We start from the raw sequence: 24,552 nt of genomic DNA, 5'->3' as shown, positions 1-24,552 counted from the left end.
GGCCAATGTGGTGCCCATATTTAAAAAGGGAACAAAGTCTTTACCAAGTAACTATAGACCTATTAGTTTAACTTCTATAGTTGGGAAGATGCTGGAACGAATAATAAAAGACCACATGGACGAGTTCTTGCTGGAAACAAACTATTTAAGCAGCAGACAACATGGATTCATGAAAGACAGAAGTTGTCAGACAAACCTGATTTCTTTTTATGAAGAGGTAAGTAAAACCTTGGACAGAGGCATGGCTGTGGACGTGATATACTTGGATTTTGCAAAAGCGTTCGATACAGTTCCGCACACACGGCTCATGTGTAAGGTAAGGTCTACAGGATTGGAAATATCAGTTTGTAAATGGATAGAAAACTGGCTGAAAGACAGAATTCAGAGAGTCGTGGTTAATGATTCTTACTTTGAATGGTCCAAGGTTATCAGTGGTGTACCCCAAGGTTCAGTGCTGGGACCCTTACTTTTTAATATATTTATAAATGATATTGGGTCTGGGATCAAAAGTAACATTTCTGTCTTTGCAGATGACACCAAGCTATGCAGTGGAATAACATCCTTGCAGGATGTCTCCAATTTACAAGCCGACCTCAATGCTCTGTCTAATTGGGCGACTAAGTGGCAGATGAGGTTTAATGTTGATAAATGTAAAGTTATGTACTTGGGGGCTAAGAATATGCATGCATCATACATACTAGGGGGAGTACAACTGGGGGATCTGTAGTGGAGGAGGATCTGGGGGTTTTGGTGGATCATAAGCTCAATAATGGCATGCAATGCCAAGCTGCGGTTTCCAAAGCGAAGTCCCTTCTTGTATTAAGAGAGGTATGGACTCATTTTGCCCCTGTACAAATCATTAGTAAGACCTCATCTGGAATATGCAATCCAGTTTTGGGCTCCAGTTCTCAAGAAGGATATCGGAGAACTGGAGAAAGTGCAGAGAAGGGCAACCAAACTGATAAGAGGCATGGAGGAGCTCAGCTATGAGGAAAGACTAGAAGAACAAAATGTATTCACTCTTGGTTAGAGGAGAATAAGGGGGGATATGATCAACATGTACAAATATATACAGTTGTATTCAAAATTATTCAACCCCCACTGAAATTGATTGTTTTGCCCAGTTTGACATTGATTTTGATCATTCAGTCATCCTGCTTACAATTAAATCAAAGAGGCACGTGTAGGTCAGACAAATATAACATAACATTTATAATGAAATAACCACAAATGTTTTTTCTGTGCTCACATCATTATCAGTTTTATTCAACCCCCAGTTGACATTCAATCTTAGTACTTAGTACAACATCCTTTTACAGTTATAACAGCTTTTAAACTTGAAGCATAGCTTGACACAAGTGTCTTGCAGCGATCTACGGGTATCTTCGCCCATTCGTCATGGGCAAAAGCCTCCAGTTCAGTCACATTCTTAGGCTTGCGCACTGCAACTGCTTTCTTTAAGTCCCACCAGAGGTTCTCAATCGGAGGCGGTCCTGGTCACGTGACGTCCCCCCGCTCTAGAGTGTTGTCAGTGAGGTTTCGATGGTGGTGTGACGGCGGCAGCTTCCTCCCCTTGAGCCGATAATTCGAACCGCATATTGGCGGTAGCAAGTCTGCAGCCTCAGTGCCGGGTGGGCACCCTTCTAAGTAAGAGGCCATTTGGCTGTTTTCCATGTTTTTAATTTATTTTTAATTAAACGTTATCACGCTATTGGCATCTCTTTTGGTTTTCCTTTTATACATATATCCTATCTGGAGTTCCTGGATCTATTATCGGTTTTCCCTTATCCTCATGTGCGCAGGCACAATCCTGCATAAGCTTGTGTGACCATCTTTTTCACTAAAGTGGTCAACAAGCTCTGGTAAGAGCAATCTATATACTTACACCTTGGGTGGAATTGAAGATATAAATGTGGTGGTGGCACCCTTCCTTTTCTCCCCTTTTAAGAAGATCACTCTAACTGAAGATTTTTGGATAAATTTTCTTCTTTTTCTTCGTTTGGATTTTTAAAAAAAGACTCTTCATATTTGATCACTTTGAATCACATTTTTATTAATGTGCAGCGCTGTCTGCAATATTTTGGGACTTTATTTATTAATTATTTTTTTAGAACTATTGTTCACATATGTTAATTCAATTATCTAATCACGGATCAGGTTGCTGACTTTGGTTTTTGACACTTTAGCACCAATTAAGTTTTGTGTTTAGTATTGAGCGCCCTCTATTTCCACTTATATGGTGACTGCGATGGCCACTCCAAAATGTTCCAGCCTTTAATCTGCAACCATGCTTTAGTGGACTTGGAGGTATGCTTGGGATCATTGTCCTGTTGAAAGGTCCAACGTCTTCCAAGCCTCAGGTTTGTGACGGACTGCATCACATTGCTATCCACTATCTCCTGGTACTGAAGAGAATTCATGGTACCTTGCACACACTGAAGCTTCCCTGTACCTGCAGAAGCAAAACAGCCCCAAAGCATGATTAACACCCCGCCATGCTTCACAGTAGGCAAGGTGTTCTTTTCATCATAGGCCTTGTTCTTCCTCCTCCAAACATAGCGTTGATCCATGGGCCCAAACACTTCTAATTTTGTTTCATCAGTCCACAGAACACAATCCCAAAACTTCTGTGGTTTGTCCACATCATTTTTGCATACTGCAGTCGACTCTTCTTATTCTTTGGAGACAGCGGGGTGCGCCTGGAAGTTCTGGCATGGAGGCCTTCATTACGCAGTGTTGTGCGCCGTATTGTCTGAGCAGAAACTTCAGTACCCACATCTGACAAATCTTTTCTCGGTTCCTCAGCAGTCACAAGGGGACTTTTCTCCACTCTACGCTTCAGGTAGCGCACAGCAGTCGAAGTCAGCATCTTCTTTCTGCCACGACCAGGTAGTGTTTCAACAGTACCCTTTGCCTTGAATTTGTGAATGATGCTTCCTATGGTGTCTCTTGGTATGTTTAACATCTTTGCAATCTTCTTATAGCCATTGCCCTTCCTGTGAAGAGTAATCACCTCTTCTCTTGTCTTCCCGGACCATTCTCTTGACTTCACCATGTTTGTAACCACACCAGTAAATGTCTAGAAGGAGCTATCACAGTCATTTTAAAGCTGCCTGATTGGTGCTTATTAGGCTTTATTGCTGCTCCCTGACATCCACAGGTGTTTTCAATACCTGATTGAAAACACTTCAATGAACCTCTGTTCTTCAGAGTGGTAGTCTTTAAGGGGTTGAATAATTGTGTAAATGAAGAATTCACAAAATAAACATTTACTACTGTATTACAAAACCAATTGATGTCATTTTAGTTGCATATGGTTCTTTAAGAGGTCCTTGTAGGATTTCATTCTGAATACAATTACAAATGTACACTAAATTCCCTAAAACCCTTTACAGCACTGGGGGGTTGAATAATTTTGAACACAACTGTAAGGGGTCCATATAGTGAACTTGGTGTTGAGTTATTCACTTTATGGTCAACACTGAGGACAAGGGGGCACTCTTTACGTCTAGAGCAGGGGTGGCAAACACAAGGCCCGCGGGCCGAATCCGGCCCGCCAGAACTTGCCATGTGGCCCGCGCAACGCCAGGTAGGTCGCCACCTAGGGTGACCACGTGTCCCGTTTTGCCCGGGATTGTCCCGTGATTTAAATTTTTGTCCCATGTCCCGGGAGCCTTCAATCCGGGACAATAGAGTATCCCAGAATGCCTGCCACACTCACTGCGCTGTAATTAAAAATCACTGGTTGCTAGGGCCACCCCGCTTGGCGTGTAGCAACCAGTGACGTCATCATGCCCTGCTCTCTCTGAGACTCCGACTCCACCCCCACCTCCTCTCCTCCTCCTCCAGCTGCGGTTCTTGCAGCAGAGAGAGCGGCTCAGCATCGTCAGACAGCTCACCTACCGCGGCGCAGACCGAGCCCTCCGACCTCCACCCCACTGCCAAGCAGCAGCCCAGTGAGTGACCTCCGCTGCTCCGTCCCGACCTCCAGCTGCCTGCCCTGCACTGCAGTGAATTTCAGGCCCGGGCCACGACATCTCCGACGGTCGGTCCTCCTCCAGGGCCCAGGCAGGCTCCTCCTCTCGCCCCGACTCACTGCCTCGGAACCAAAAGAGAAGACCGGCCGGTGTCTGGCTGAGTGCCCAGGGGACGAGGATGGGTGGGAGGTAGGTGCATCGCACACACCCACCCACCACAGACAGGGGCTGGGACAGAAAGAACTGCATGCCAGGCTAGGGGGGTCAATTTCACTCACCCCCTCTCTCTCTCTCTCTTATCCATCCCACTCTCTCTCTTATCCATCCCCTTCTCTCTCTCATCCACCCTCTCTCTCTCTCATCCACCCTCTCTCTCTCTCATCCACCCTCTCTCTCATCCACCCTCTCTCTCTTATCCACCCTCTCTCTCTTTCTCTCTCATCCATCCCCCCTCTCTCATCCACCCCCCCTCTCTCTCTCATCCATCCCCCCTCTCTCTCTCATCCATCCCCCCTCTCTCTCCCTCATCCATCCCCCTCTCTCCCTCACCCATCTCCCGCATCCATCCCCCCTCTCTCTCTCTCACCCACCCCCCTCTCCCATCCACCCTCTCTCTCATCCATCCCCCTCTCTCTATCATCCATCCCCCCCTCTCTCTCATCCATCCCCCCTCTCTCTCCCTCATCCATCCCCCTCTCTCCCTCTCTCCCACCCCCCCTCTCTCTCATCCACACCCCCTCTCGCTCTCTCTCATTCCCCCCCCTATTCATCGCCGCGACCTGCCAGCTGTTTATCAATCCCCCCGGACACCAGCTGGACCCCCCACTTCCCTAGGACTAGAACTGCATCCTGGCAGCTACCGACGCCCGCTTCCTAGGAGTAGGACGTGTGGCCCACGGGATGTAGATACGTAGTGCCCCCCACCTTCATCGCCGCGACCGAGTGGCCCCCCGCTCCTCCCCTCCAGATACCAGCCTGCTACCCCCTTGTAATTGGGTCACCTACCACCATCTCCTGACTCAATAACTACCAGTTGGCAATCCCCCCCCTGCCCCACTTGAGGTCACCACCTTGGCTCTTTGCAGCCGGAGTGGTGGCCATCTTGCAACACCCTAGCCCCACTCCCCCTTTTCTCAAATACCATTTGTACTTGATCCAGGGTTCGCCCGATCGCCTCTCAAGGGGTCAGGAAGGATTTTTTTTCCCTGTCGTAGCATATTGGCGTAGCACGACCAGGGTTTTTTTTGCCTTCCTCTGGACCAAGTCAGGATCGAGGATTAAGTTAATCCTTGATAATCCCCCCCTCCCTCCTCCCCCTGGTGTTTGGCGACTATGGTTAATCTGCAATATTCTGCAGAAACCATTGGGGATTTGAGGCAATTTGCCGCAATACTATCAGCCATCACTAAAAAAGTCCTAAGAACTGAGCAACTTTTGAAAATCGATCGACGATCGACTATCAAAAATCGCAGTCGTTTACCCCAGCCTAAGCATATATCATGTGCTTTGATCAACACAAGATCGGCAGTAAAACACCGACTGGAAATCCATGATTTCATTCTACAATACGATTTAGACTGCCTCTTTATTACAGAGAGCTGGCTTACAGCCGACTGCAACACCATTCTAGGAGAACTGGTGCCAGAAAACTATCGTATCATAACTGAAAACATAATAGGGCAAAGAGGAGGAGGACTGGTGATGATCCATAAGACTCATCTTGCAATCACTAAACCTGTCCTTCAAAACCCTCTTCCATTCATGGAAACCCTTACCCTGCAACTACAAACAAACTCCCAGGAGACCGTCTGGATTCTACTCTGCTATAGGCCACCTGGCCCAAAATCGCAGTTTCTCTCATCATTGACGGACTTTATCTCCACCTATACCCTTAACAGCAAACACCTTTTGCTGCTCGGGGACTTCAATCTTTGGGCCAACTCCCCGCAAGACCCCGTTGCCGACGCCTGCATTGATCACTTCGAAGGATTAGGGCTACAACAACTAGTATGTGGGCCCACACATGCTTCAGGTCACACACTCCATCTTATTTTCAGACAAGATCTGGAAATAAAAATCTTGGAAAATGAACCATTGCCATGGACAGATCACCATGCAATTAAATTCATTATTTCCGATTTCCCACCCTTAACTAAAACATCAAATCCAGTGACAACACACTGGACTAGATGTCAGAAGAAGCTCCACTCGGAACTCTTCAAAGCCACGTTAAGGAAAGAAATAAATACAATTCAGCCGCATCAAACGGCTGAAGAAACACTGGATACCATAAACACAGCCCTTTTACAGTCAGCCGACTTAATAGCGCCGAAACGTAAAACCCGCATCCGGAAAAATAATTCCAGCTGGTTCAACAACCAACTGGCATTACTGAAGCAAGAGCGCAGAAGGGCGGAAGCCGTCTGGAAAAGAAGCTCTTCAGATGAGAACCTCATCGTCTACAAAGCAACAACAAGAAAATACCACAAAGAAATCTTCAAAGCCAAGAAAAACTATTTTTCCGAGGCTATCAACAGCGCCCTTAATCGCCCACGCGAACTCTTCAAGTTGGTCACTCAGACCATGAATCCAGGATGTCTTGAAGCCCCCAATTCGGACTCACAAGAATTTTGCAGTGAATTGTCGGATTACTTCATTAATAAAATCGAGGGGATCCGACAAAGCATTCAGCAAAATAATTCCCCCCTCAACCCTCACCGTAATGATTTACACAATACCTGCAGTAATTCACCACAAGCAGGTAAGTTCACGCTGGAACCTATCTCTATCCATGCCACTAAAAATATCATCGGTACTCTGCGTAACAGCACTGCGCCGAATGATATCATCCCCACTAAACTGCTGAAGGAATGCGCCGACATCCTGGCACCTCCTATCACGCAGCTTATCAACCAATCCTTCAGGGAAGGCATAGTGCCCTCCCAGTTGAAGGAGGGTATAATTTGACCCATCTTGAAGAAACCCAACCTGGACCCCAAGGACCCACTCCACCGTCGTCCAATAACAGGCCTAAATGTACTCTCAAAGGTAATGGAAAAAGTAGTGGTACAACAGCTGCAACAGCATCTAGATACCTACAACCTACTTGATTAATTTCAATCGGGATTCCGGCCTGGACACGGGACAGAAACCGCATTGCTCAAAATATGGGACGACGCTCTCGAGGCCGCAGACGAAGGAGAATCTTGTCTTCTGGTTCTGTTGGACCTAAGCGCAGCCTTCGACACAGTAGACCACAATCTTTTATTGACTCGGCTAGCTGAAGTAGCCAGAGTCGCAGAAGGCGATTTATCTCGGTTCTCCTCTTTTTTGGAAAACCGATCGCAAATAGTGAAGTTAGGACCTTTCACTTCTGAGAAACGCACATTATCGCGCGGAGTCCCTCAAGGATCCCCCCTGTCGCCGGTTTTATTCAACATCTATCTTCGCCCTCTTTTTGAGATTATTAGCAGTCAAAAACTGCTCTACCACTCATATGCAGACGACACGCAACTATATTTCCGCATTTGCAATAAAAAGGATCATCACCTCAATCTAGAGACATGCCTCTCTTTGATAGAGGACTGGATGACAAAGAGTTATCTTAAACTCAACGGAGCGAAAACAGAACTTCTCCTGTTTCACGCCAAGCGTATGAATCAACCTGCAACAACTTAGACCCCCCCGCCCATTCTGGGCAAAATCATCACCCCTAGCGCCAAAGTCAAAAGTCTTGGGGTCATCTTCGACTCCTACATGACAATGGATGCACAAATAGGGTCAATAGTCAGCGGATCTCACCATCTGCTGCGCCTACTACGCAGACTTACTTCTTTTATTCCCAAGGAAGACATAGCGGTCGTGGTGGGAGCTATTGTAAACTCAAGATTGGACTATGCAAATGCCCTTTACCTCGGACTCCCCAAGTACCAAATCGCTCGTCTACAAGTCGTTCAAAATACGGCCGCTAGACTTGTGACTGGGAAAAAACCTTGGGAATCAATCTCACCTTCACTGAGAACCCTTCACTGGTTACCAGTAAAAGACAGAATCACTTTTAAAGGTCTCTGTCTAACGCATAGATGTATCTATGGGAATGCTCCCCATTATCTATGCGAAAAAATAAAAGCTCATAATCCCAATCGCGTTCTGCGATCCACCAATCAAAATCTCCTCCAGATACCGAAAGCCAACTACAAGTCCAAAGGAGAAAGAAGATTCGCGGTCCAAGGGCCTAGACTATGGAACGCTTTACCAACCAGCATTCGGTTGGAGGAGAACCACTTGGCGTTCAGGAGAAAGATCAAGACTCATCTCTTTTGATACCAAAGGAGACAGGAACAACAAGCGCCCAGAGGCGATTAAGTTCGCATGTGCTGCGCTATATAAGTTTTCATTCATTCATTCTCATCCACCTCTCTCTCTCTCAACCACCCTCTTTCTCTCACCCACTCTCTTTCTCCCTCTCTCATCCACCCCCTCTCTCTCTCATCCACCCCTCTCTCGCTCAACCACCCTCTTTCTCTCACTCACCCCCTCTCCTTCTTTCTTTCTCTCTCTCTCCCACTCCCCTTCTCTCTCTTCCACTCCCTGTCTCTCTCACTCACTCCCCTTTTCTCTATCCCTCACCCAATGAGATCTGAAAGACTTCCACACACACCAAACCCCATCCTATCTCATCCTTCCCCACCCCATCCCATCTCATCCCATCCCAGGGTGGAAGGGAGGATGGAAGGAGAGTGGAGGGTGCAGAGGTCAGATATTGCACACAGTCCATAGCATACTCCTGAACCCTGCACTCCATATGCAGCAAACTCCTGAACCCTGCACTCCATATGCAGCAAACTCCTTAAACCTGCGCTCCATTCGCATCAAACTCCTGAACCCTGCACCCCATAAAACCAGTAATAAAAAAATGCAGTGACAATTATTTATGATAATAGTGGACACCTAGTCCTACAGATAAAACCGGCCCTTTGAGGGCAACCATACTGCTAATGCGGCCCCCGATGAATTTGAGTTTGACACCCCTGGTCTAGAGGAAAAGAGATTTCATCTCCAAATACGGAAAGGTTTCTTCACAGTAAGCTGTTCACAGAGCTGTGAAAATGTGGAACAGACTCCCTCCAGACGTGGTTCTGGCCAGCTCAGTAGATTGCTTTAAGAAAGGCCTGGATATTCACCACAATGGCCACTTCTTTCACTCTCCTCTCCACTATCCCTTCCCCCACTTTATTTTATTTAAGCCTGTGTTTGTCACTTTTTTGTCTTTTTTTGTTGTGCACGTTTTGTCACTGTGTGATTAGTAGGGTGCGGGTCCTCGGGCCAGCCCTGAACGTCTTGGGAGTGGGTGGACATGGCCTTCTGGCTTAGTTCGCCTGCTCTCATGGGGTCTCCCTTCGGGGGAGCCCCACCTAGTACTGGGAGGGTTCTGTTTCGGCAGTCCCTCCGAGGAAGTTGGGTCCGTGTCGGCTTCGGTTGCTCGGACCACAGTACCTCAGTCCCCGTCTGGAGCCTAACGCCCCGGGGGATCAGGGTTATGGGTCCCTCTTCACAGGAGGACCACTTGACGTTGCACCCGTCTGCACGTTTTTGTGAACACTCTTTATGTGTGTGCACATTTTTTCTGCACCGGGTGGAGTTTTTTGGGTGTGTTCACACGCCATAGGCTTTTCAAAAAAAAAAAAAATTATTTCCTAATTGTACATAATATAACTGGGTACTAAGATTTGTAGGTAAAGTAGATCCAGGGTAAATCCGATTGCCTCTCGGGGGATCAGGAAATAATTTTTTCCCCTGCTGTAGCAAATTGGATCATGCTCTGCTGTTTTTTTTTGCCTTCCTCTGAATCAACTGTGGGTATGGAGTTGGGTGTATGGGATTGTACTGTGTTTTTTTATTTTGTTTGTTTATTTTTTTATGGTTGAACTGGATGGACTTGTGTCTTTTTTCAACCTGACTAACTATGTAACATACCCCCCCATTCAGCACAGATGGACCCCCCCATTCTGCACAGACCCCTCCATTGAGCACAGATGGACCCTCCATTCCACACAGACCCCCTTTCAGCACAGATGGACCCCCCCTTTAGTACATACCCACTTCAGTACAGACCCCCCCTTCAGCACAGATGGACCCCCCCTTTAGCACAGTTGGACCCTCCTCCCCCATCCCATTCAGTACCTCAGATCAGTGCGGCACAGGGACAGCAGGTTCCCTCCCCAGTGTACACATAAACACTGGAGGGGGAGGCTGCTTCACTCTGCTCGCTGTGCCTGTGTGACATCCAGCCAGGGACCGCTCAGACAGCCCACGGCCGTGAGAGAAGGGGATGGTTGGTCAGGTGCAGTGGTGTCACCCCGCACCAGACCACTCTCCGCCCCCCTTGCAACGCCACGGCCAACAGCTCACCTCTCTCTGCCTGTCACCCCTTGCCCTATGAAGCGGACGCCCATGGTTCGGAGGCTTTTCGCAGCTCGGTACTGTGCAAGCACTGAGCATGTGCAGTACCGGGCGGGCATTATTCGACAGGGGGAATTTCTCGTTAGAAAACTGGCAGCCCCAGACCATGACACTCCCACCACCATGCTTGACTGTAAGCAAGACACACTTGTCTTTGTACACCTCACCTGGTTGCCACCACACATGCTTGACAACATCTGAACCAAATAAGTGTATCTTGGTCTCATCAGACCACAGGACATGGTTCCAGTAATCCATGTCCTTAGTCTGCTTGTTTTCAGCAAACTGCAGGCTTTCTTGTGCATCATATTTAGAAGAGACTTCCTACTGAGACGACAGCCATGCAGACCAACTTGATGCAGTGTGCGGCGTATGGTCTGAGCACTGACAGATTGACCCCCACTCCTTTAACCTCTGCAGCAATGGTGGCAGCACTTATACGTCTACATTATATATGTAGATACAGTACATACATATACTCTAATTACTTCATAACTGAGTCAGACACAACTGCATTTATGTTAACAAGAAGAAATATCAGCCCTGCGATCTCTTTCCTGTTACAACATTGGCAACACATTGATTTTTATCTGCCAGGCCAGCAAATTACTTGTCACAAGGAAACCTTAAAGGAGTTGTAAAGGAAAACAATTTTTTCACCTTAATGCAATCTATGCATTAAGGCGAAAAAACATCTGATGATGACGCCCCCCCCCCCCCCCCGAGCCCCCGTTTTACTTACCTGACCCCTCGAAAGTCCCGCGCTTGGTCATGAGATCCTCTTTGCCTCTCAGCTTGGCCGCTGATTGGCTAGAGCGGATGGATTGAGAGCAGCGCAGCCATTGGCTGGCGCTGCTGTCAATCACATCCAGTGACGCGGCGCGCCGAGGGGAGGGGCCGAGTGATACAGTGAGCGGCTATGGCCACTCACTGTATCACGGGAGCGCGCCCGCATGGACTCATCACCATGCAAGCTCTCTCGCATGAATGTGATGAGTTCTTGCGGGGAGGACCAGAGACAGCCCCCGAGGGAGCCCAGAAGATGTGAATCGGGGCCACTCTGTGCAAAACGAACTGCACAGTGGAGGTAAGTATAACATGTTTGTTATTTTAAATACATTTTTTTTTTCCTTTAGTGACCCTTTAGCTAACTTGGACTGTTTATATTAAACCCAAAACCAGTCCTTAGAGTGTATTTCATATTTTGTAGCCACATTGGGTTAACGGCTATTATATATTTGTTCTACAGTATGTTCCCATTCACATAGCATAAATATTGCTGCTTACCTTTTTACTTACGTTTTATTTGCTGAAGAATCCTACCCCTACTTTTCCTTTCTCTGTAATATTAAGGGGGGGAGATATGCTTACCATAACTAATGTAACATTAAAGCTGAACTACACTGCATCTGAGCACCGCGCACTGAAAATGTTATTCAATTCATTTTTGTTATTCCAAGAAAACTCACCATCCATGTCTTCATGCTTTATTTTCACTTTGAAAACACCCCCTAGCATTTCTGGCCGTAGCCATCTTGAGTAAGGGCAGATGATGTAGCATTTACTTCCTGGAATCCATCTTCCATTAGCTCAGGAATGCCAGCATGGATGGTGTGCTTAGCTGGGATGTATGACATAATTTTGGTTAGGCCTGGAAACCAATAAGTAACTGAAGAAATAAAAAATAAAAAGGTTTTAAACAAGTAAATATGATATAATTTCCTATCTATTTACTGTTAGCAGCATAAGGATTAGAAATAGCTAATGTTGATTGAAGGAGTTTAGTTGAACTTTAAACTTGAATTGTTTTTAAGCACTTTCAGCAGCTGATTTAATCACTAAGTATGCAGCTGCTTTATCTTTTAATCCTTGCCTATGTACCAGTTTAAGCTGGTGCCATAATCACTAGGTTTCATGTTTCAGCATGGCTTCTTTCTCTTGCAGCATCCTATGAAACCATCCTTGCATGCAGGTACTAGCGTAAGGTGATCCGATTTTTAAAATAAAATCCGGGGACATTTTTTTTTTTTTTCTTATTGACAAATAGTAAACTTTTTTATAAGCATATTTTCCTTAAATGATATATGCAGTGTATGTGGTATGTGTTTATGGAATAATTGTATGATATGTAGCGGGGTCATACTATCGTGGACTATTGATAGTTATGTAAACCTGAATTCCCGGGAGTTCCAGTCACGTTGGACATATGTGTTTATTTTTCTAAAGCAATGCATTGTGGGATTTGAAGGATTAGGAGAAAAGGACTCCATTGGCAGTAGTAGGAATAGACTGCGTTATCCAGAATGCATTGGCTTCCCATATAACATTGCACCCCCGCACAGCTTTATGGGGGAGGTTACTTAAAGGCGAGGAGGAGCCGAGTTCGCTCTCTTGGGATCGGCCTTCTTCCCTCTGCGGAACGAGGGAGAGCTCTCCAGCTAAGCAGTTAGGCCTGAAGCCTGAGCAGGGATCCATATGGAGACCAGCCATCCGGAGAAAGACAATACCAAGTGCCTCCGGCTCGTGCTTCCAAGAGACCAGAGAAACTCCCCAGCTGACGATTGTAGCAGTGGAGAGCTGGATACCGGAGACTGTGTGTTGCGGAGCAGTGACTGTTCGGCGCATCTTTCGTGAGGGATTCAGGCGGACTGGGCCTGCCTGGGTGAGAGGGCACTTGCCCAAGTTTCAACATTACCTCAGCCTTATGACTAATAGTACTCCATATACCAGAGTCACGTATTGCTCACTGATCTAGCTCAGAGGCCTAACATCCAAAAGTGACGCTAGCAAAATCGATTGATGCTGACCGGAGGATCGGTCCACAAGCACCTGTGTTATCATACCCCTTTTGACTGAGTTTAAATCCCCTTGGATTACAAATAAGTTAAGTGCACCAACGTTTCATCATAGACTTCATCACTGAGGAAACATTCTGAAGCTATTTGAGCCAGGCCTGGCCAAGGTTGCATGCAATTGTGTTTACAGAACTGCCCACTAGGGGAGCTTGCGAGCATAGAACATCCGTAGTTACTTATAGACTTAGTAATATTAACGTTTTAGTTTGTTTTATTGACCCTTGCAGGGGTGCCTGCAGGGTCAGCTATATATATATATATATGTTTATGTGTGTTTAATCTGCTGTTTATTTCCTTATCTCTTTGATGCCAAGTAAAGTTACCCTTGGTTTACTATATTAATTGTGTGAGGTGTGTTTGCTCCTGAGAACTGCATCCAGAGAAGAAGGTAACAACATTCTTGCATATTCTTGTGTATGTAAATGTGTCATTGTGGTCCTAGCCAAACAAGGGACATCACAATACATTATCAGTTGCCGGTTGTGTCAAGGGAGGGTTCGAGCTTGTTACAGGGGTGAATAGGTCAGAGAGTAGGCCCAAAACTAATCAGCAGCTCCTACGGGAGTATCGCTACAGATATATATGTTATTTCTCACAAATTACGTCCATGAGATACCCAAAACTCGCTCCCAAAACTATTGCGCTATATTTCTTACTTTTACCAAGCCCTGCAAACATTGTCACTAACAGACTAACCGGTTTTCCTTGACAAATGGGAAAAGGACCTCCACAAAAAACTGTCAGCTCAAAGATCCAGAATTTTCCAACTGACGCACACCTGTTCAATGTCCTCCAAAACAGCAGAAGTGAACTATTATGCCGTGTACATATGGTCGAAATTTCTGGCAGAAACTGAGCTAGTTTTACCAAAATAAGTGCTCCCGTCTCATAACTTGCTTCTGAGCATGCGCCGTTTTTCCCGTTGTTAACCACTTAAGACCCGGACCAAAATGCAGGTAAAAGACCACCAGACCCCTTTTTGCGATTCGGCACTGCGTCGCTTTAACTGACAATTGCGCGGTCGTGCGACGTGGCTCCCAAACAAAATTGGCGTCCTTTTTTTCCCACAAATAGAGCTTTCTTTTGGTGGTATTTGATCACCTCTGCGGTTTTTATTTTTTGCGCTATAAACAAAAATAGAGCGTCAATTTTGAAAAAAATGCTATATTTTTTACTTTTTGCTATAATAAATATCCCCCAAAAACATATATAAAAAAAAATGTTTCCTCAGTTTAGGCCGAAACGTATTCTTCTACCTATTTTTGGTAAAAGAAATCGCAATAAGTGTTTATCGATTGGTTTTCGCAAAATTTATAGCGTTTACAAAATAGGGGATAGTTTTATTGCATTTTTATTAATTATTTTTTTTTACTACTAATGGCGGCGATCAGCAATTTTTTTCGTGACTGCGACATTATGGCGGACACTTCGGACAATTTTGACACATTTTTGGGACCATTGTTATTTTCACAGCAAAAAATGCATTTAAAATGCATTGTTTATTGTGAAAATTACAGTTGCAGTTTGGGAGTTAACCACAAGGGGGCGCTGAAGGGGTTATGTGTTCCCTGAAGTGTGTTTACAACTGTAGGGTGGTGTGGCTGTAGGTCTGACGTCATTGATTGTGCGTCCCTATATTAGGAAACACACAATCGATGACAGCGCCACAGTGAAGAACGGGGAAGCCGTGTTTACACTGTAGCGGCGATCGGGTCCACGAGTCCCGCGGCCGAGGTCACGGAGCTTCGAAACGGGTCGCGGGAGCGTGCCGAGGGCGCGTGCCCGCGACCCACCGCTGGGCTTTATACAATCACGTACAGGTACGTGATTGTGCCCAGCGGTGCCATTCTGCTGACGTATATCGTCGTTAGGCGGTCCTTAAGTGGTTAAAGCCTACACACAACCGTTTTTCACGACGTGAAAAACAACAAGAAAAATTAGAGCATGTTCAAATCACATTGAGAAAAAATGCTCTGGAGCCTACAGACGATCGTTTTTAATGACCAATTAAAAAAATTGCATTTTTCACGTCATGAAAAACGGTCGTGTGTACACGGCATTATTGTTGGAAAATAATTTGCCTAACTGATCTGTTAGTGGATTCTCATTTCCCAGTAAGTAGACTGCCTTTAATGCCTCGTACACACGGTCAGACTTTTGACCATGCAAAAGTCTGCCGTGAGTCCGTCGGAAAGATAGAGAACAGGTTCTCTAAGGTCCGTCAGACTTCCGACCAAAAAAGTCAGATGGAGGCTACACACAGCCCGACTTTCCGAGAAAAAAAAGCCTGTCTGACTTTTTCTCTCGGAAAGTCCGACCGTGTGTACGAGGCATTACTATCTATAAGCAGCTCTCCGTCCAGTGACATATTTTTGTTATAAAAAGTAGAGTACAGTAAAAGACAGACACTTGGTGCCCCCTTGGTGGGCAATGTAAGCTACTGCTGTCTTGTTGTCAATCAACTTCACTCAGGCCCCTTGTAGAAAGATCCTGAAAGGCTTGCAATGCTAGAAAAAAGTTGCGTTACATTTAAGTCAGTCAGAGCATCTGCCTTCCACTAGGCTCCAATGACCTTGCACTTGTGTCTTCAGACTGGAGGCAGACTGGCATTCGACGTCAGAATTATTCCATCTCCTGGGCTGAGAGACACACCGCAAAAGAGGCACACTGGTGTCCAAATCTCCAGTTCTTGCTAATTTGTGCAGACACAAAGGGCCAGGTCCACATAGAATTGGATAGGCGCAGCGTATCAGAGATACGCTACGCCGCCGTATCTTACCTGGCTTTAAGTCAAATCCAGGAAGATTTCGCGCCGTAAGTTACGGCAGCGTAGTGTATTTCTGGTGGCGCAATTCAAATCGGCGGGTAGGGGGCGTGATTCATTTAAATGAAGTGCGTCCCCGCGCCGACTGAACTGCGCATGCTCCGTTTAGAAATTTCCCGCCGTGCTTTGCGCGAAATGACGTCGCAACAACGTCATTTTTTGAACTTGGACGTGACTTACGTCCATCCCTATTCACGGACGACTTACGCAAAAAAAAAATAATTTAAATTTCGACGCGGGAACGACGGCCATACTTTAACATGGCAAGTCTATCTATACGCCGCAAAATAGCAGCTTTAACTATACGCCGGAAAAAGCCGACTAGAGATGACGTAAGAGAATGCGACGGCCACGCGTACGTTCGTGGATCGTCGGAAAAAGCTCATTTGCATACCCGATGCGGAAAACTAAGCGAACTCCACCCAGCGGGCGCCGAAGTATTGCACCTACGATCCGAAGGTGTACGAAGCTGTACGCCTGTCGGATCGAGCCCAGAAGCCGTCGTATCTTGGTTTGAGGATTCAAACTAAAGATACGACGCGGGTAATTTGAAAGTAAGCCGGCGTATCAGTAGATACGCCGGCGTACTCGCTATGTGGATCTGGCCCAAAGACTTTAATCCATAGGCAGCTCATTCCATTGACAGAGGAAGGCAAATTGAAAAGACCCCCCCCCCCCCTAATGTGCCACCTGGCCCAAGCCAGCGCTGGAATGGCTGCTGTAAAATGTCCCAATGGGGAAAATTCAATCCCTCGCTGACAAATGCTGTCTCCATGACTCTTCATACGCACATTTTCAATTGCAGTTTTGGAAAACCTCTTGACATATTTTGGTATGTAAAACTACTCCAAGATCCTTCATAGCTTAAGAAGGGGTTAACTGCTTTTTCTGTTTGTTCACTTGTCGACTTAACGTGGAAAATGATTTCTAGGTCAAGGTTGTGATGCTTTGCCGGCTCCTGGCTTACACCTGCGACAATCAAAACATTGTCCAAGTAATGGCAGGGCCTTACCCTCAAAGACGAATTACTGCCACTACTGCCTTTAAAATGTTCAAAAAGTTTCTTAGTGCAGTGCCAAATTTAAAAAATGGCAAACACCTAAACTGGAAGTGACAGTCAGTCACTGCAAATCTCAGATGTCTCTGGTGTTACACACTGATTGGTATATGGAAGTATACGTCGGGCAGGTTGATTGACTAACTAGTCCTCATGCTGAACTATCGCCATGACTGTTTGCATGGACTCGAGCTTGCCACCAGCACTATGAACCTGTTGCAGTATAATTCTTATATGTAATCTTGCAGTAATTCCTTCTTTTAAGATCTTTTGGTCATGAATGAAAGGATTTTTCAAATGTCTAGCAGCCTGCTCTGGATTGGATTCCCATGTACACAGGAAGTTTGAGCCCCCTTCATTGTGATCAGGTAAATTTCAGCCTGGCCTATTAGATTTTGTCTTCTGTCACTCGCTTTGTCCAGTGCTTTGCCAAACAACAACCTCCTATTATGGAGAATGTTACAAAGGGCTTGTGTGGAAGCATCCACCCTCCAGTGGTGCAACCACAAAGCTCTCATGGCTTTGACTGAATGTGCCAGCCCTAGAACTAGGTCTATTAAAGCCTCGGCCAAAAGTCAGCAGCCAGGCTCAAGTCCTCTCGAACCATGCCCACTCCCGCAAGTTCCACTTGAATTAAAAGCCATTTCTTAATGCTTTAAGCATCACTGTCACTAATCAACAGGCCAAAAGCTGCCACAGTATACATTTTCTGCAAGTCTGCAGACCAGTTCACCACAATTTCCGAGTTGAAGAGGTTTTTCTGCATGCACACTTTTGAGGTGTTCAGGTGCTTTTTCAATGTGTTTGCCATGTTATAGATACATTCAATAGAGAAAAAAAATGCAACACGCTCTCCTTTAGTAGACTGTACACTGCACTGGTGTGATTTAGGCCATTGGAATCCATGGTAAACACTGTTCATGCATTTTTGACTGCATTGGACTGCATACAGTGTGAACCAGCCTTAAGTAAATTTGTTCAACCCGTGGGATTCCTAAAGGTATTAAAAGGCAAAGACACTTGCACACCTGATGATGGCAGGCCCCATCCACTCCTGGAAGTGCGTTGCTTAAACATGCATCAACCAGCGTCATTGGATAAAGTTTGGAGACCTTTACTATAAATTGGTCTCATCAGATCTCTCCCATTCTTCACCAATGAGCTTTTAACTCCGTCATTATGGGAAAATACCTTTGCTAATCTTCTGTGCCACTGACAGGTGTGGTGAGCTCATATGTGCAAAAAACAATATGGAAAAAACATAATTCTGTCACCAAGAAAAAAAAAAACAGATACCTTGTCTCTTTAAAGCGGATGTGCCACTAAAAAAATATATTAAAAGCCAGCAGCTACAAATACTGCAGCTGCTGACTTTTAATATAAGGACACTTACCTGTCCTGGAGTCCAGCGCCGATCGCAGCAGATGACGAGCCGATCGCTCGTCACCCTGCTGCTCCCCCCTCCATCCACGGTGAGGGAACCAGGAAGTGAAGCGCTCCGGCTTCACTGCCCGGTTCCCTACGGCGCATGCGCGAGTCGCGCTGCGCCCGCCGATTGGCTCCCGCTGTGTGCTGGGAGCCGAGTGTTCCCAGCATACAACGGGGCACGGACGGGAAGCGAGGAAAAAACCCGTCTTTTGCCCGTATCGTAGGGCCGGAAGTGGGTGCAGATACCTGTCTGTAGACAGGTATCTGCACCCCCCTCCCCCCTGAAAGGTGTCAAATGTGACACCGGAGGGGGGGAGGGTGCCGATCAGCGGGACTCCACTTTAGAGTGGAGATCCGCTTTAAGACCCATCAATTTTATCTACTTACTTAAGTAGCAGCAGATGAGTCCAGGCAGCCTTCCAGAGGCAGACAGAAGACAAAACCAGTCAGATTGTCTAAACCCCGGGAACACACAGCACAGCAGTGGTGCAGACAGCAACAAGTCTTTACCACACAGGAGAAAACTGGCAGGACAGCAGAGAGAGGAGAGAAACCAATAAAGAAACCTGTAAAATATTTATGTTATCTAAGCGACTTTGCCCGCGACCCGGCACAAGGGATACCCAGTTTCAGGAGGTCACGCTTTCCAACATAAGCCCACAATCCCCAATGTGGAAAAAAGGAAAGGCGAAGAAAATCAAGGACAAAGGTCCCACCTGAATGAGGACTAACTAACATTTTTTTGTCATGTTCCTATTTCGGATCTAGAATCCGAACACAAACCCATCTGTAACCATTGATGGATGGGGGAGTTCCTCTCACCTTTTTTTTTTTTAAACCCAGTTCCTTCTCCCCTCTTATTATTTGTGAGGGGATTGGCAAAGTATATTTTGCTAGATTTTTGGGAGAACTAGGCATCAAATATATTGCCGTGCTGTTCATAAATGTTCATAAAAGTTCATATTTGTTAAGGGCACCCTGTACAGGGGTGTACCACGTGTGTCTCCACCTATCCCTGGGAAACCAGTGGGTCTTTGAGGGGTAGGTTGTCTAAACCCTAGGGTTAGACATTTATCGTAGGGTTTCGGGGGATGTCTTCACTTCCGAACCCCGGTAATACATGTTAGGAGACTTTATAATAATTCTTCTTTTCGTTCCCTCTTCATTCCTTTTTTATGTTCTTTTCCTTTCAACATTCAAATTTCAAGCTTAATGTTGGACATCTTATACCTTTTTTCCCAGCTGAAGAAAGGCCCTGATATGACTTCAGACAGAGGACTACATGGGGTGAGTAAAGATATTATCGGTGAGTACATCTCTTTAGATCGCCATGGCTGGTTCCACACAAACTTACCTTAAAATAGCCCCCCACAATGTTCAGGGTTTAAACTCTACAATTAAAAGGAGGAAAATCTTGGAATATTACAAATCTCTCAAAATGGATATCATTTTAGTCCAAGAAACACACTTTCCTATGCGGTATAGTCCCAAATATTTTCACCGCCAATTTCATCTGGCCTGTGCAGAAAATAAAACTAAAAGTGGTAGCCATCATCTTCTCAAAACATTGTAAAATTTGAAAAAAAACTTACATCGACCTGGAAGGAAGAAGCCTACTGATAAAAGGCACTATAGGAGGGACATCTATTTTCACTGGTGTCCTACTATACCCCCAATAGGGGTCAAGCTGCTTTTTTCCAAAAACATGATGGACATCCTTAATCCTATGCCAGCAGGCACGATCATTTTCGGGGAGACTCAAATGCAGCATTTGACCAATCTTTAGACAAATCCAAACCTTCCAGGTCCCAATTGACTCGTCAAACCAATGAAAGCATTAAAATTGCCAAATTACTAGCGGCCTATAGTCTTGCCGACACTTGGAGGCAACTGAATCCCTCTAAACAGAATTTCACACACTTTTCACACCCACATAATACATATGCTTTATAGATCACATTCTAACCCCTGTTCCCATTTATATCTAATGCTCAACTCAAAGACACAACCCTGTCAGACCATACAGTGGTATCCATATCCATTTGCATTAATGCTCTGAGCCGAAAAAGAGGTCATTGGAAACTTAATGAATCCATCTTATCTAATCTGACTAGGGTGGAAGCAATCAATAAAGCACTCCAGGATTTATTTTCTATAAATGACAATGGAAAAATCTCTGCTGAATCTCTGGGCCACTCACAAAGCCTACATTCGAGGTAAAATAATCCAGATCTCCTCACAAATCAAAACGTAGAGACAACATAGAGCGTTTAGAAAGGAATATATAACTTTACGAACCAGTCACAAACAAGACCCCTCCAAGGTACCCATTGCCCTAATAGACTAAGCCAAATTTGACCTTAACTTAATCCTGACCACACAAGCAAAGAAGGCAAAATCCGTTGGAGCGGTAATACATTTTATTCACATGCGAACAAAATAGGATCCCTTCTTGCTGCAAAACTTTCACCCCAAATCACTGTTAACAATACCTAAAATTCGAATAGCAGGTCAACTTCTTATGGCCAATCCTCTTAAAATTCTTATTGCCTTTCAGGACATCTACGCCCAGTCTGATAAAAGTTGTATCAATAGATATTTAGACAGCCTTCCCCTATCAACCCTCAACACCACTCATAAAAATCTACTAGAAAACAACTTTACAGTAGAAGAGGTTCTAGAGGTCATTCCTTATTATAAGGCCTTCGCAGATACTTTAGCCCCACATTTAACCAAATTTTTAAACGCCAAAACACAAGGTGAACCCTTGGATATGCATCTCAATACTACTTACATTACAATCATTCCAAAACCAAACAAAAATCCTGAAGAAATTTGTAATTACCGCCCAATCTCCCTCATAAATAATGATGTAAAGATTATGACTAAAATAACGGCCAATTGTTTAGCTTCTGTAAGGGGTTAGCTCGGTAGCAGGGGTGTGTGACCCTCTGGATGGGTTCACTACACACGGAACTATACAGAAAGGCAGTCAAAGACGGTTGAAAACAAAGATTTTGGTTTATTCTTCCATCTTGCTGGAAACAAGTGCAAGCATCCAAACAGCATAAACAAAATCAAACATAAAATAAACCCTGGTCACTTGGGACATCTACCTTCATCACACAGGAACCTATCTATGGAGTCTAGCACAGCCTACTGCTGGGTAGACACTGCTGATCATACAGCGAAAAAACAAAAGTCTTTTTTGATTTTCATCACACAGAAAAATCAATAGCACCTCACCTCTTCAGAAGTATTTCTGCCCACTGCTCTCCTTCACTCAAAAAGCCTCAGGATGCAGCAATCAGTAGTAATCCTCTGGATTACTTAGAGGCCTTAATTGCCTCATTCTGAACAGCTGAAGTTTTCCAACGCCCTTAAATCTTTCTGGCTACTTCTGCAGCCGACACCTGATAATAATTGGTGTATTGTCTAAACAGGACAGAAATGTATCTCCCGTCTGTGACAACACCCACAGATTTACCTGACTTCCTGTCACACTTCCTTTATCAATACATACATACACACACACACACAAAGACCAAGTAGGCTTTATTCCAGGTAGGCAGGGCCCAGATCAAATACAGATGGCGATAGATCTAGTTTCAATAATCCAATCTAATTTGGGGGGGGGGGGCGAGCGAGAAAACCGGGGCTACTCTTATCTTTGGACCTCCAGAAGGCCTCTGATACAGTGTTTTGGTCATAAATATTCGCCCTCATAGAACGTTGGGGCTTTGGGGAACGCTTCATGGCTATACTTCACTCCCTATATTCACATTGTCGTGGGTTATGACGAAAATAATAATAATAATGTAATATTTACTGGCAGAAATATGAAAAGTCCAGTAAGCCGCCAAATTGAAGCAAACGATTGTAAATGGAAGTCTTTCAGAAAAAAAAACACACCTTAGCTCATGTTTGACAAGTGTCCAAGGCATGAACAATTGTATTAGTTATCTATAACATTTACAAGCTTGGGTTGAAAGTTTAGAACAATGATGTTTTTCGCAACCAAACAAGATATGTTTTAGGAGACAATCCCACCATAGGAACATTTCTACAGATAGCTAAACTGACCATCTTCTAATTTTTATGAGCCCTTGGTGGAAACGAAAGACAAGGCCTGATGTGTACCTGGGCGCATCTTTGTGCGGGTGTAGCGTATCCTATTTACGCTACGCCGCCGCAACTTAGACAGGCAAGTGCAGTATTCACTTACCCCTGCTTTATGAGGGGTAAAGTTACGCCGGTCGTACGCCTTATGTAAACAGCGTATTTTAATACGCCAGGTGCAAGTACGTTCGTGAATCGGCGTATATAGCTCATTTGCATATTCGACGCAGAAATATACGGAAGCGCCCCTAGCGGCCAGCGTAAATATGCACCCCAAGATACGACGGTGTAGGAGACTTACGCCGCTCGTATCTTGGCAACAGTGAGGCCTATCTGATTCTATGAATCAGTGCCAAAGATACAACGGCGCACATTCGGACTTACGACGGCGTACGTAGAGATACGCCGTCGTAAGTTCTTTGTGAATCTGGGCCAGAATGATTTGAACAATGGTATCAAAGTAGCTGAGAGTGGTGTTTCGAGCTCTCGAAAGTTTAGAACAATGATAGTAGCTTTCTCACCAAACAAGATGTTTGAACTGGTTTCAAGTAAGGAGATATACCCATTGTGGGGTAGTTTTAGTGGACACTAATGTTGGCTCTAGCTGTCCTAAAAACAATGGATGATGTTGACCAAAAAAAGAATCCCTAAGGAGAAATTGTTTACACAGCTGAGCTATTATCCTGTCTTCATTAAGAGACAGTCTAAAGTCTGCTGATTTAAAGACTTTGTTAGAAGCAAGAAATATCTAAATATATATATATGAATATAAGTTTAAATCGAAGTGTGATAGAAGCTAACCGACATTATGAAAGATATCAAATTGTGATCATAAAAGGACATTAATTGATTGAGGGATATAACCTGTGCATGTTTAGAAAAAACTGTTTTTAAAATATATACGTTTATAAAGGAATACAGAAGCATGTTATATAGGATTCAAAAGTATACTAATTGTATTTTATGAAATATAAGGTTACCAGAATGTGTATATATATGTAATCTCACAATAAAGGTGAGACACCTAGTGGTTAAAAGTGATATTACTTGAGGATCTCAGAGTCCTGGGAGCAGTTAATCATTAAGTGGTCAGCCAATAGAAACCAGACACGTCTGGGCAGTAACTCCCATTTCTGCAACCCACCTATGAAATAAGGCCACATATCGGCTGGGCAGAATAGAGTATAACTTTATAGTCTTATTGTCCTGACGGGTATAAAAAAAAGGAGAAAATTAGATCAGAAGGGAGGAGATCGATCATTGGGAAAATGGATCAATGACTGAAGTATGACTGGAGAAGGAAGGACCCATGTAGGGATGACTCAGGACTAACTCCGACGGGGAGGGGCACACTAGCACAATGCATGAGGACATATCCCATGAAGATCCATAGAAAGCCACTGCAGCCATTTAGCTCTGTTCACTTGCAAGTAGGAAATAGCCATTTTTGGAATGGGTAATTATGCCATTTTTGATTTTATCTTGAATCTATTGTTGTTCCCTAAAATGTTGAAATATTGACGTTGTTCTCTAAAGTACAAAGTATTGAATATCTTGTAATTATGGTTTGTTCTCAGTAATCAATAACTGGTAGATTTTCCCTGAAGAGTACATTTTTCATTATATTTTTCTTTTTTACATAGTTCCAATTTTATTGACAAAACAAACATCCAATATATTTCACATTGTTAACCACTTACTTACATTAACCTCTCGTTAGAAAAGTCTGAGGCTTTAAACACCAAGCGCATCCACTACACTGCATGCAAACGGTGTGGGCAAGATACTGCGCTACACACGCTGGGTCCGCTGTGACCATGTCATGCCAGT

The 24,552-nt window shown here is 44.8% G+C and overlaps 1 protein-coding gene across 3 annotated transcripts in view; it reads right to left on the bottom strand.

Moving 5' to 3' along the window:
- The window catches only part of SLC16A5 (solute carrier family 16 member 5), a 140,741-nt gene that overhangs the window by 53,933 nt on the left and 62,256 nt on the right, over window positions 1–24,552 (bottom strand). The window contains exon 1 of one of the 3 annotated variants that reach the window (XM_040330075.1): window positions 11,909–11,948. The exons of the other annotated variants lie outside the window; for them this stretch is intronic. The gene's annotated coding sequence lies outside the window, so the exon portion shown is untranslated. Of the gene's footprint in view, window positions 1–11,908; window positions 11,949–24,552 lie in introns of those variants that run through there. 3 annotated transcript variants of the gene reach the window in all.

Source organism: Rana temporaria, chromosome 12, assembly GCF_905171775.1.
Source record: "Rana temporaria chromosome 12, aRanTem1.1, whole genome shotgun sequence".
In the NCBI taxonomy this organism is placed as follows: domain Eukaryota; kingdom Metazoa; phylum Chordata; class Amphibia; order Anura; family Ranidae; genus Rana; species Rana temporaria.
This window is presented reverse-complemented; position numbering and strand designations above follow the sequence as displayed.